Here is a 14,113-nt window from a genome sequence, read left to right as displayed (position 1 = left end):
CACAGAGGGCTGGCCATCTATTCCCCATGTTGTGATGCCCAGCATAGCAGTCTGGGAGCTGACCTTGTTCGTGAAGACAGAGGCAAAAAAAGCATTGAGTACATTAGCTTTTTCCACATCCTCCATCACTAGGTTGCCTCCCTCATTCATTAAGGGGCCCACACTTTCCTTGGCTTTCTTCTTGTTGCCAACATACCTGAAGAAACCCTTCTTGTTACTCTTAACATCTCTCGCTAGCTGCAGCTCCAGGTGCGATTTGGCCCTCCTAATTTCATTCCTACATGCCCGAGCAATATTTTTATACTCTTCCCTGGTCATATGTCCAACCTTCCACTTCTTGTAAGCTTCTTTTTTATGCTTACAAGTCAGTTCCTTAGACCCTTTGTTTCCAGTTGTACTATCCCTCAGTGGATGCATACATGGGAAACTGCTAACATTAGAGGGGAAAAATAATATTTTATTAGCAGGTCTAACTGTAATTCAGAAACTGCACATTTTCTATTTTGTGCAAAACTCTCTAGCCATTAGGATTTATTTAATATATTTGTAATTTGCTGGCCTGGGGATGAGGCACTGGACTGGGATTCAGGTGACCTGGTTTCAATTCCTGGCTCTGCCACAGACTTCCTCTGTGACTTTGGATCAAACACAATCTCTCAGTGCCTTAGCTCCATATCTGACAATAGAAATAACACCACCACTTCCCTTTCTCCTATACTTTGTCTATCTTGTCTATTTAGACTGTAAGCTCTTTCTTTCATTGTTCGTTTGTACAACATCTAGTGCAACCTTTAGTGGACCCTCTGGGAACTAATGTGATACAAATTAACCATAATTTCATCAAAATATGGTAATGAAATATTGTACTTATTTTCAGCACCATTACAGCTGATAGCTAATGATCAGAACTGGTTGAAATTTTTCTGTGAAAATAATATTTTTATTTAAGTTTTCATGGAAAATTCATTCCGCAACACAGCTGATTCAAAAATTGTGACATTTTGACAAAAAAGAAAAGGGTTTTTTTGGAAAACATGCTCCCATTTTTCTACCAGGAGTACTAATTTTATGTTGAGACTGGATAAGCATTCCCTACGGCCAATAGCTTGCCAGTTTCAATTCTATTCCACATAAGTTTTTATACCCACCTCACAACCATAGTATCTGAGTGCCTTCCAGTGGTGTATTAGGCAACTGTCACGTCACTCATCTTCTCTCATCTTCATCATTCCCACCCTGGGAGTGGCGGGGAGGGAAATTGTTTGTGAATTGTGGTGTTTTGTTTTGGTAGGGTTTATTTTGAAATGTACATGTTGGTCTGTGCTTATGTTAGAGAAGGCAGGTTGAAGTGCACCTTGCACTTGGAGTGGAAGCTGGTGAGGATGGGAATGGTCCTTGGTTCTCATGCAGTTCATTTCACAGTCTCCAGCTGCCCTCCGAGAAAGCTGTCCCACCACAGATGATATTTACCCTTATGGTAGAAAGTTCCAGGGTACCTGAGGAGTGGAGCTGTCAAGCACAGTCTTCATCCTGGAGCTTTAGGGGATCTTTTAGCTATGCTGGGCTCAGGCCATTGACCACCTTGAAGATAAAGACCAAGATGTGTACTGAGCTAATCTGATCAAAAGAATTGGCCTGGTAGGCAAGGGGGAAAAATACCCTCCACCTCTACTCACAGCGGTGCTTGGAGGGAGAATAGTCAAAATCCGGCCACTGGATCTAAGAAGAGAGTTTTGTTCAGAGTCAGAAGCTTTTTTTCTGATAAAACCTCTTAAATCAACAAACAGTTTAATCTCAGATGATTTTTCTTATTGTGGTTTAGATACAGTGTAAGACGAAAGACACTGGCAGAGATTTACAATATTTAATCTCCAGCACACCATTTATCCAGCATTCATAATTATGTGAAATTATATATACATATATATAAACAAACAGATGTTACATGACTACTGGCTGCTTTGTAAATTCTTAGGACAAATTTTACCCATCAGGAATTTGTTTCTCTGAAGCTCTGCCATCTGCTTAGCCACAGTCGTTATACCCATAATTCCTTCTACGCTCGTTTCAAAATAAAAGGTTTTTAAAAAAATCAATACCTCTAACAAGCTTCAATTTAATTAAGAGGATGACAGGTATAGATAAAAGGTCGAAGTTTATTTCTTATCATAATGGTGTTTCTGCCTAGGCTACTGCACTGCTGTTATTACTGATACGCACACATCTGCTCCCCCAAAAATATCTATATAATGAGGATTAGGGTCAGCAACATGATATACATTAGCACCTGAGGAAAGGGAGGAAATGTCACTTTGAGCCCCAAGAAAGTGAACTGATGGCACAGGAATTCACCCCACAAAATTCCCTTTTTCTGCAAGACCCTTCCACACTTGACAGTAGTACTTAATTATATCTTGGCCGCTGTAGGAGAGACATGGAAGAATTAAAACATGTGGAGAGGGCTGTGTGTAACCCTCTGGTGAGTGTATGTGACAGTTTCCCCTCTGAGCTGATCTACAGAGGATATGAGTGGTTACAGTCCCCAACTACAGAGCTTTAGCTCAAGACGTAGTAGCTCATACTTTCAGTCTGAGTCCCTGGTTCAATTCCCGGTGTGTCAGCCAATATGAGGTCTGTCACGTAAGTGATGACTCATCTGGGATTCAAATGACTGCCTTATGAAATATACTCAAGAGACCAAACAGCTAATGTCAGTCAGGTTTATCAATATGATATAGGAAAAAAGTTCTATATGATACCAGTCTCTGAAGAGCAGTTCTGAGCAGCAGCGTTACATTCACCTTATGCAGAAGGCGTGCTCCCCTAAGTTACATCCCTAAAGCCATCTTTTTATACCCTACTTGTTTACCAGTAAAAGGTATGATATACATCACCTGAAACTGGATTCAATTAATCAGCTTTTTATCTTGTTTTTTTCTGACACCCGGGTGTATCCCTTTATCTTTTGTTCTGAACCCAGGCATTCCAGGTCACCATGCACCCTTATCTTCCTTCTGGCTACATGCATAGCAGGTACTATGGGGCGTGAAGACACCTCCCCCACCTGTACCAGCATAAATAGGTATGTGAAGATACTTGCCTTTCCATTGCTACAAGGAAACAAGTATATATCCTGATACTGACAGCTTTACTATCTATATAAGCCAAAGCTTACATCAGATAATGCAAAGTGTTTGGGATACTTAGCATAAGCAAACAAGATTATAATCAAGGTACAGGCCAATTTGGACTATATAACTGCTAAATTAATGCTTAATAATATGTATACTTAAATGCTTGGAAAATATATTGTGGGTAGTATTGTCAGCATAATATAGATGTATACTAGCCAGCAGATATAAGTCAACAGCATCTCTAAAGGCACAAACAATGATACATGTTTGTTTTGTTTAACCACTGTGTATGCATTCTGAGCTCTACCTAGTATGCTTTATAAATCTCTAGAACTAAATAAACTATGTTACCAAATGACTTTCTATGCAGAAGTATTTATAAAACCATAGCTGTGGTTTAAAATGTGATATATACAAAAATCTCTCAGTATGATACTTTATAACTCAATGTTTAAATACACACAAAAAGTCTATAGGTGAGATAGCAACTACATACTCCACATACACTTTCAGTTATACCCTGTGATGCTGGCAAACCAGGTGCCAGCTCATGCCAAGGTCCTCAGGCCTCACTTGAATACTGCCAAATGCATAGATGGAGTCAGTCTGGTGCAATCTGGGTGTTAATATTGTTAAAATAAGTATTAGAGTTATAAAAATGTTCTTAGTGTTTAGACTTTATTGAATGGTTGTAAAATTGATCCCTGCATTCATCTCACTTATAACATCTATATCCCCTATTGTAAGGTCACATTTGATCATCCGCATTGTAAACCTCTAATTGTGTGAATCACCAGACAAGAGAGAGACACTAAATAGTGTGACATGCTGGCCTCCACCAGAAGGTAGTATGTCCTGCCCCACAAGCAAAGCACATCAATACCATACAAACTATTATGGAACATCAAAGAGAACAACAAGTCTTTGTTTATTGTTCTCCCCTTACCCCCAAACGATGAGAAGACATGCAAGTGAATTCCTTCCATCAGCTGAATTTTTAATTCGAAGCGGAACGGGGAAGGGATAAAAAACCCCTAACAAGGAGGAACTGCATCCTTGTGTTGCTTGGACTCTGAAGGGCAAGAATTACTGAGCATAAGCAAAAAAATCCCCAGTGCTTAGCCTGGGTTAGCCCTAAAGGGCATATAGAGCTTGCTGATCAAAGAAGCTTCTATTACTTTTTGAAAGTTAAGATTGGAATTCATTTGTTTATCTGCTTTAACCTTGTAATTAACTCTCATTTCCTTTTCCTATATAATCAATCTTTAGACAGTTTATTATAAAATTGGCTACAAACGTCTTTGGTATGAGAGCTAAAGTGCAACTGGCCTGAAGTAAGTGACTAGTCCTTTGGGAGTGGGAGTAACCTGAATATTGCTGTGATCATTGGTGTAAGGACCATTGATCACAAAGGTATGCTTACTTGGGTGGCAAGACAAATCGGAATACCCCAGGGAACCATCTGTGTCCTGGGGCTGTTATAGTGTCTGATGAGTTGAAACATTGATAATTGGTTGGTGAAATCTTAGTACAGAACTCACAGCCAATCTGGGGTATGTGTCCTGTTTCCTAACAGTCTGGCCTGAGGCTGGTACTTATGCTCTTAAGCCCCTGCAGGACACCTTGACACACCCTTCAAGCTTTCAATTGGTATAAAACAAAACATTGAACTCCCAAGTGTCAATGCTCAATTTAAAAGTTATAAAAGGTACTTTATATTTCAGTCAAGACCTGACAGACCTAGTCTCCAAGTGGTGTAAATCAGGGGTAGGTGTAGTTCCATTTACTTCAGTGAAGCTATGCTGATTTACACCAGCTGACTATCTGGCTTGGTGTATTCATCAAAAAAATAAAGAGGCCAAAGTAGCCAAAAATTCCTTAAAATGAGGCATGCCACTGAGTAAAATAAAACTCTAGATGCTACTTGTACATACATTTCTATTTCTTCTTTTCCATACGCACACACACTTCTCTTTAATGGGGATTCTCTTTTCATTTTATTAAATTGAACAGCAAGATCCCAAAGTTACATTAAAGCACAGTTGCCAACTCTAAACAACATTATGACCCCTAATTCTGCATTTATTTCCATCTACTTCTGTCCTTCCTTTTAAGGCCCTGTTTCTCCAACGGGCTCTGCAGAGAGCCCATTAACTTCAGTGTAACTCTGAGTGGGTGCAAAGGTCTGCTCACACAAACCACTTATAGGATGGTGCCCAAATTCAGAACACACCTCCTGCTTGGAAACTGGGACAATTTCCCCCTTTTAGCCCCTTTTTCAACCTCTGTGCAGACCTGACGCAGAATGAGCAGATCCAGTTCAGCATCAACAAAACCCTTCTCAGTACAGAAGCTCCCAGTAAGGGAAGTAAACACAAACACAATAAACAATATATAGATGGGTACACTGCAATCCAGTAAATTACCGAAGGTATTGTTTATATAGAACCTTTTGTTCTAGAAAGATCCTTAACTGTCATTTTCCTTGCCATGCACTGCAATACAATCTATCTCGTTTCACAGCCAAAAGTGCCTCTATATCCTTTTGTCTTCTTTTCTTCAGCAGCTCAACTATTCTTTTGAGACACACAGGGTAAGTATCAACAGGTGTGATGGAGCGTAAAAAGGTGTGAGCCTGTGATTCCATAAAAGACCATATGAGCATGACGTATGGGCAGGGAAGGCATAATTCTCAGCCAAGAACATTGGAACATCTGTCTGCCTTCAGCTTGTTCACCTATGGTAAAGGCTACATACTATCATTAATCCAGCTGTGCAAAGCATTAACGTTTAAAAATAAAACAGTAGCTTTTGGGGCTACACAAGGCAAGATTTTTACTTCTTTGAATTAAGCAGAATGATGCATGTTTGAAATATAAGAAGCAAAAAAAAAAAAAAAAGAGTTCCTCCCACTCTTTGACCTTGCACAGGAGATCTTTTCAGATCAGAGCAATTATAAGCTACACTTAACATGGCTGAGTTTCATATGAAGAGGCCAGCATTGCTCAGAAACTGTTCCACATGATAACTGCAATCGCTGTGTTTTGGCTGAATACATTTTGGGCAATATCAAGCCATTGGTTTTTTTAAACTAGATTTCCCATTAATTTCGTCGAGGAGGTGACCTAAAAGTAAAGTCAAAAGGCCACCATCACTGGAGCTGGGGAAAAATTTTTGGACAAATAGTTTATTTACAAAAAAATGCAGTTTCAGGTCAACACAGTGTTCAGGAAATCAACATGAATTTGCTAAATGATTTCAGCCAAAAAAATGTTTCAAATTCACAAAACCAGAGGAGGAGGGAATATGAATATTAAATATATTAATTGGAGCAGGAATTGGAACCAAGGTATCCCCCCTGCCAGCTGGGTGCCCTGACCACCAGGATCACCACAGAATCATTCCCACTGACTCTGTCTGTTTCAATTAATATGTCGTTGTTTATGCAAAGTGAATCAGCTTCAAAATTCAGCTATCCGGTGTTTGTCCCTCAAAAACTATTCATCTGGAATCTGTATAACCGTTCCTCTACTCCCTCTGTCGCAGTGAACTCTCCCATTTAATTTGTAATGTGTAATATGAAATTATTTGTGATGTGTGTGGAGCCCCACTGTCCACATCCAGAGGTGCTGGCACAATTTTTACAGTGTGGGTGCTGAAGGTGGAAACCATGTATTTGGGTTGTTATTACTACTTCAAGCCAGGGGGTGCGGGAGCACCCCTAGACCCAGCACCTCTGTCCACATCCTTAATTCCAGCAAGGCATCACTTTCTTTCCCACCACCCACTGGCAAAAGCCGGAAATCTAGACCTACATGGGAGACAGGTAGTTCTATCATTTGTTCATTCTCTGGACCTCTTTCTAAGAGAAAGGTGCCTTCTTGAACCATCTGTTCATCCAGTCCTCCTCTATGTGGTTCTCAGAATGCTTCATTTGGAAGACCAGCAGCCCATGGACCACTGATGTGCGATAGACACAACTAGCTTGAGAACCTCTGTCATATGTAACAAAAAGCTTTCGAGGCTGAAAAATGGATGGAAATACAAGCAGTGGGAGTTCTTTATAGCCGTTTCTAAAAATTCTGAAGTTGAAGATGTCTTGGGAGGAAGCAGGTCCCTAGCAGCACAAAAAATGTTAACACAGATGTTGCAGAAACACAGGGCTCTTCAATGGCCGCAGTTATTCACTCCAGATGTCCCACTTTCTAGCTGCAAAAAGGTTAGGGTAGTAATAACCTAGCTATTCTTTTCACAGGCAGCATTGCTGTGAGAAATAAAAGCTCAGTGAAAACCTCCACTCACTGTACAACAGTGGTAAAAAAAGGCAAACAAAAGTGAAGATGTACAAAGGATGGGATAGAATGTACAAACAATGGGATAGAAAATAACAGTGAAAAGTAGTACAATGCCATAATGTAAGTCCACCTCACCCAGAATACTTGGTTCAGTTCTTGTCACCCTTTCACAAAACAATGTACCAGAAATAAAAGGGGTTCAGGGAAGAGCAACCAAAATTATTAGAGGCAAGGAAAGATATGTGGGGAAAGACTTGAAAAGACTGCTTAGTTTAGAGAGGAGACAAATAAGAGGGGACAGGACCAAGGTATACATGAAAATGAATAGTCTAGAGAAAAGTAAACTGAGTTCTCCAATCTACCCTCCTTCCATACAAAAACTGGAGAAAGACAATGAGATTGAAAGGCAGCAAATTTAAAACTGATAACAGGAAATGCTTTTTAACAAGAAAAACCTAAATGAAAAAAACCATCTCGCATTAACCTGTGGAACTCACTGACATTTGATATGACTGAAGAGTTTAGTAAAATTCAATAAAGGATAGACACCTACGGTGGACAATGAGAACATCCACAGTTACATTTGATAAGATCTTTTAAAAAGGAGATATAAACTCTCATGCTTCAGGGGATAACCAGCCAGTAACAGACAAGGGTTAGAAATAAATTTCTTGCATTGGAAGGTTATTCCATCACTGTCCACTACAGAGTTTCCTGCTTCTTTGAAGCACCTGGTGCTGGCCACCATCAGAGACAGGATACTGAACTGGATGGACCACAGATCTGATCCAGTCTGGCAATTCCTATATGACTATATAAACACATATTCATGTCCTCTATTGCTGTGTTATGTCACAATTAAGTTGTTAATTCCTCAGGACAGGGACCTCTCTTATTTGTTCAACAAAGCGCTAAGCTCTTCTGTGGCACTGCATAAAGTTGTAAATTAACTGCAATAAGTCACATGCTTTCCCATTGTCATTAGATCATCCATGTCTGGATTTCTGGGTTTGACAGAATTCTAGCCGCGGCAGAATCAAGTTGCTAGCCCATAAGTTTCCAGTTATATCTTTGATCTCAGGATGAACTCCTCAGAGAAAAAAACAACTTTGTGGTAGATTTCCACTTTAGGCACAGCCCTAAGCAAGGGATGGTATATATGTTTCACAACCCTAAGAGAAGCCTCAGCTGGCATCTCAAAGATACCAATGGGACCACTTGTAGAGTACAGTACTACTCAGCAGCAGTAAGACTGGCAGAATCTGACTTCAACTAATTCACCAGCAACACAACTTTATACAGTAAGAATCTGAAAGCTGGCAAAACTCCATCTTTTTTCCCATTTCCACATCTACAAGCAAAGCTGAGAGTCAGCAGTGAACAGGGAAGAAGGGGCTAAGGATCTTAAAATATTCTCTCCGTTTTGGTGCATTAAAAAAAGAAGAAGAAGAAAGAAATTCCATGACATTCCCACATCAGCTGTATAATGCTCCTCTGTGAATCAAACTCTCTAGTTTTATTCCAGACATGCTCCCCTTTAGCAAGCAATTCAAGGCCATACATTCCAAGACTTGATAAAAATTTGAAAACAAGACTGAGAGTAGGTTTCATTTTGTGGTTTGAAGAAGTTAAATGGAGTGAACAGTAGAGGCTCACAGTAGGAAATGATAGACTTCACTGCCTTGAAACTAATTTGTCAGACATCTACCAGCATTACCTTCAATGGGAAACAGACTGCTAGAGTACACAGGTAAGAGACATTATTAAATATAGAAAACTGCATTAACATATAATTAATGGTAGGAGTTAAACACACAACATCATACAAAATTAAAGGAACACATAATCAATGGGGGGGCTTTAGGACACTATTTACTGCTTGGTAAGCTCATCGCCACTGTGCTTAAGTTTTATAGCCCTTAGGGCATGTAAAATCATTACCCACTTTTGAGCCTCTTTTGACCATTGCATCTTACTCTGTAAACTCCCTTTATTCTGTAGCGTTAACCCAGAGCCTTAGCATTATTGCTATAATTGAAATCCAGGTTAACGGAGAACTCTTTAAAAGGAATAACCACACAGGAGGCTGCTATGATGTAAAATTCCCCAAGCTAAGTTTGGTCTCATTTATTAAAACATTTTCCTGGAGCACACCTGAGGGAAAGGTACCTATATCTCTTCATTACATTTATATACATGACCTCTAGAGGTCCTCTACCACAGCTTCCATCATTTACAGCTCCAGAGAGACTGTACAGAAGTCTATGACCTCCAAATCCTTGTATGGTCCTAGGAGAAGATTCCAAATAGGAACCTCTGGGAAGCAGTCTGCTTTCCAAGGGTGACTCCTAGATGTATTTTGCTGCTCCACGAGAATTTGATGTAGTTCACCCCTGCCTACAATTGCCAGGAAACTATGTCAGCCCCTTGCTAGCAAAAATGAGCCCTAAACATTGATAACAAATAGGTTAATGTGAGTGTGGAGCGCTGCCTCTGCTGGGTATAATCAGAACTGCTCACTTGTGTGTCACAGGCTCTGTAGTGCTATCAAGTACAGGAGAGTCTTCTTTAGTACAAAGAATAGGAACTTGTGTTTTTAAAGCAGACAGATCTGAGTTCTATCCTTACAGTTACCAGAGAGTTCTGAACGGGCCCTGAATGCAACATTGTGAAGTGCTAGATGGACACAGGCGGTTTCCGCTGACATAGCTGGAACTGAACAGGGTCCAGAAGGCAGATCCCTGAGAGACTGCAGTAAACCTGCAGGTCTGGGAGACTCTGCACTGCAATCACCAGCTGTGACTTCTAGCAGCAGACTGTGAACTTTCACTCAAAAATTCTGGTGGCTTCTTGGATCCTCAAACGACTTGGATTCTTTTAGGCCCAAGGGATGCTATACTGAGCGCACACTTTTGTTTTCAAGTCTGCAGGACTTTGCAAGCTAAATCTAAAATGGTACAATAGCACTAAAAATCTGAGTACTCTGTTTCCTCAGATGCTCTGATCTGCTGTCTAAGCTACTTGCGCAATCTAGGCCACTCTTGTGGCTATACTTCTCTCTCCTCGCTTCTTCTATGCTACGTGCAACTGCAGTCCTCATTAGGCTTCTCTCTGTCACTCTGAAAAGCACTCTCAGCTTCCATGTTCTACTCCAGTTCTCTCCCAGCTTCCCTCTTCCACACCTATTAGCCCTCAGCTTCCTCTTTCATGGTCTGCTACCTGGGAAACCTCAGATACAGTGGGATTTTATTTTAAAGCTAAAAAAAGATCATCTGCCCAGTAGGACTCCATCAGCTCCCTTGAAATGAAACCTCAGCTCTTCAGATCATTCCCATCCTTTGTTTGCTCCCTCGCTTAGAAACATGGGACTTTACACCAATTAAAATACTCTGTGCCAAGCAGCAATAATGATCCATTTCCCACAGTTCCTCACACCAATTTGAGATGCCCTTTTATTTGTTCCATCTTATTCTGGGTATTTCATTATCTCCTCTGAATGCTCGAGGCACAAATACAGGAACATATTGCCTTAATATTTAAGTTTATATCCCCTTCTGTCACACAAATGGAATAAAGCTAGATCTCCTTAAGGCCAGATATTGGCTTAATACATTTAGAGACCATTATGATCATGTTGTCTGACCTACGTAACAGAGGCCACGGAATCTCAGCCAGCGATACCAGCTTCAAGCCCAGAACAAGATCAACTGAGTTACAGAGTTTTTAAAAGTCAAAATGTCCAATCCTGATTGGCCGTGCACAAGAGGGGTGTGGGAGAAGAGAAGGCATGATGCTTGCACCGCAGCAAGTCACAATATCGCTTGGGAGTGAACCTACTGCTACATGCCAGCACCACCAGCTGTTCTAGAACCCCAAAAAGAGTGGGGGAGGGTGGGGCCACGGTCTCACGCCTCTCTCCCCATACCAGCCAGCAGAGCTCATCAGTTACAGATAGGAGACTATGCCATTGAGGAAGGCACTTTTCTAGGGCCCCCACAAGAAGAATTCAGCGGCACCAGCTGGAACTCTGCCTGTTTCAGCCCTTCTTCCTTCAGCTCATTTAAAGCACTTTTCATCCATAGATCTCAAAGCCTTTCACAGAGGAGGGAAGTTTCATTATCTTCATTTTACAGATGAGGAAATTGAGGGACCGCGAGGTGAGGTGATTTGCACAAATGGTTTGTGCTGTGGGCCCTCATCACAGTATGTGAGCACCTTCCGTTGATAAAGAACAAGTGTGGCATCGAATCAAATACAGACCCCTTCAAACAAAGCCCCACAGAGCCTGTTTCAAGGATGGTCAGTAGCACTGAAGAGACGGCTTTGGGCCTGGACGATGCTGATGTTTATTATAGTGGTACCTAAGGACCCACCAAGAAGGGGGCCCCATTGTGTTCTACAGTCCCGCCTTGGAGACCTTACTGACTAAACAGACAGAGATGGGATGGGGGGAGAGGTAGGAGTCACAGGCAGGGGGAACAATATGAAGGCAGCAGTTCCTTTATTTGGTGGGTTTGGTTCAGAAGAAAGAAAAGTGACTGGAGCAAACAGCCAATATATATATAAAACAGGCTGTCTGATGATGTGAGGTGGTACAAGGGTTTGCTTGGTGTGAAGACAGTACGATTCCATAACTCACATGTTACCTCGAAGGAGTGCCTCTGAAACCATTACACAACACCACCATATATATATTCTGTATATACCACAGAAGGTACAGAAAATGCTACATAACAAGTGCTTTAAAGAGTTTTTTAGTGTTGTTGAGGCTGTGTTTCATAACGTTCTTTGCTACCACTGGCAGGCTGGGAGGAGAGTAGTGAGTGGTCAGGGGAAGGCAGAGAGTTACACCTGCCATCTTCACACATAGGGCTCTCAAGCAGCTGTGTGTCTGAGCCATTCCAGCAGTTCCTGTACACCCATGTGCTCCTGCGCTGTAACAATGGGAACTGCAGCTACTCGCCCAAGGCAGCTGTCAGTGCAGACCCAGACCAGGCTCTCACATGGGAGAGTGTGCAAGGAGCCTCCTCTCACACTTTGCGCAGGCTTGCCACAGTCCCAGTCCCTGAGCCTGGAGAAGCACAGAGACCACTTCTTCTGAATTAGCTCGGGTGGTGCACATCCCCGGCCTCTGGGAGCAGTGAGGAGGGAGGGCACAGGCCTGCTCCACACTGTGACAGCTCACAGGCCAGGCACACCATGGGGAGCGCTGGAGGCTGCAGCTTCCTAAAGGCTGCACAACAGGAAGTTCCAGGATGGATTGTGCCTCCCGCCAGGGTAGTTCACCTCTGCACAACCCTGTACTCTGGTCTGTACTGCAAATGGCACAAAATAGACCAGAATGTGGCAATGGCAGCAACCCAGGTAAACAGCCCCCACTTTAGCACCTGCACAGAAGGGTCTAGTTTCTACTAGGTTTTACCTTGTTCCTTGTAATTTAAAAAAGTTACTAAAGTTCTTATGCCATTTGTGAAATGTTGTGCGATAACATGCTTAAGCCATGGGGATTCTTCCATTCTCCCAAAGACACAACAGCGAACAGCATCATCTTCCCTTTGCTTTCAGCTGCAAATGATCAACACATAATACAGCCTATGAAAGCAACGGTTCTTTTTCTCTGCTTGTGTGGCCAGAGAAGAGAGGAGCTCCATGTGATGGTGAATGAGATATTAAAGTGGATATATATGACAGAATGAAAGACTTGTAGCTTTCCTAATAGCCAAGGTTGCTAATTAAAACTGTTTTGGAAGAACTGCGACTAGCATATTATTCAGCCAGCTATATGTTATAAATAAGAATCACAAACTGACGTGAATAGCTTTCATATGTCAGTTGAATAAATAGATTTGATTGTGCCTTTTAAAATCGCATATCCAGACACAGAAGGTAGACAATTGAGAATTGCTTGGATATTCTCCTTTATCAAATAGCAATTATTTATTATACTGTATGCACTATGCAGTATCATTTCTTTCTCTTGTTTTCCAATTTATTTTTTTTCATCTTAAACCAGGGCTGTTTATACTCTTTCACAGGATGTGTTTAGTTGAGGATCTAGGTGGCAATGCAGCCGTGTATGAGACATCTACGTTATTGAGAGTGGTGATATCAAATGTACCTACTAAAGAATATCACAGGATGGAATAATGGAGCTGGAGAAAAATTGACTAGACTGCAGAAAAATAGATACACTGATTTCTTTCCTTCCAGCCGCAGTTACAAAGGGCACTCAAAATGCAACATGTTTATTACAGAGAATATTCACAGGATATTTATTGTCAGCAAATGCTAATTAAAAAAAACCCCAAAGCTAAAACTATTGAGAACATCTGCTGACATCAGCAGTCCTGTTATCATCAGTGAACACCCCAAAATGACTTTTACCATCAGCCACAAGTTTACAGGGTTATTGGTTTGTTTTAAATAGAATTACCTCTGTCCTGTATGAAAAATTCCTTCCAACCATGAAGACTAGATCCCACTCACAGCCACCATGTCTTGCTCACTGTTTAAAACAAAGTAAATGAACACCAATTAGAAAAATGACATTTACTATTCCAGAGTTCTGATGAATTTCAAGTCATATGCAAATCCTCATACAAAATCAAGATTTAGGGTCAACTTTCACATAGGAGGTCGCAGGAGGCTCATTGTGTTCTATAGACAGATCAATGTTACAATATA

At 41.2% G+C, this 14,113-nt stretch overlaps 1 protein-coding gene across 19 annotated transcripts in view; it reads right to left on the bottom strand.

Annotated features, from left to right (window-relative positions):
• DAB1 (DAB adaptor protein 1) overlaps positions 1-14,113 on the bottom strand; it is a 758,910-nt gene that overhangs the window by 357,158 nt on the left and 387,639 nt on the right. For all 19 annotated transcript variants that reach the window (XM_073357552.1, XM_073357549.1, XM_073357567.1 and 16 more), the window contains one exon: positions 13,863-13,934. The gene's annotated coding sequence lies outside the window, so the exon portion shown is untranslated. The remainder of the gene's footprint in view (positions 1-13,862; positions 13,935-14,113) is intronic.

This window comes from Lepidochelys kempii, chromosome 8 (assembly GCF_965140265.1).
Source record: "Lepidochelys kempii isolate rLepKem1 chromosome 8, rLepKem1.hap2, whole genome shotgun sequence".
NCBI lineage: Eukaryota > Metazoa > Chordata > Testudines > Cheloniidae > Lepidochelys > Lepidochelys kempii.
The sequence above is the reverse complement of the archived record's forward strand: the minus strand, read 5'-3'. Positions and strand labels throughout refer to the sequence as shown.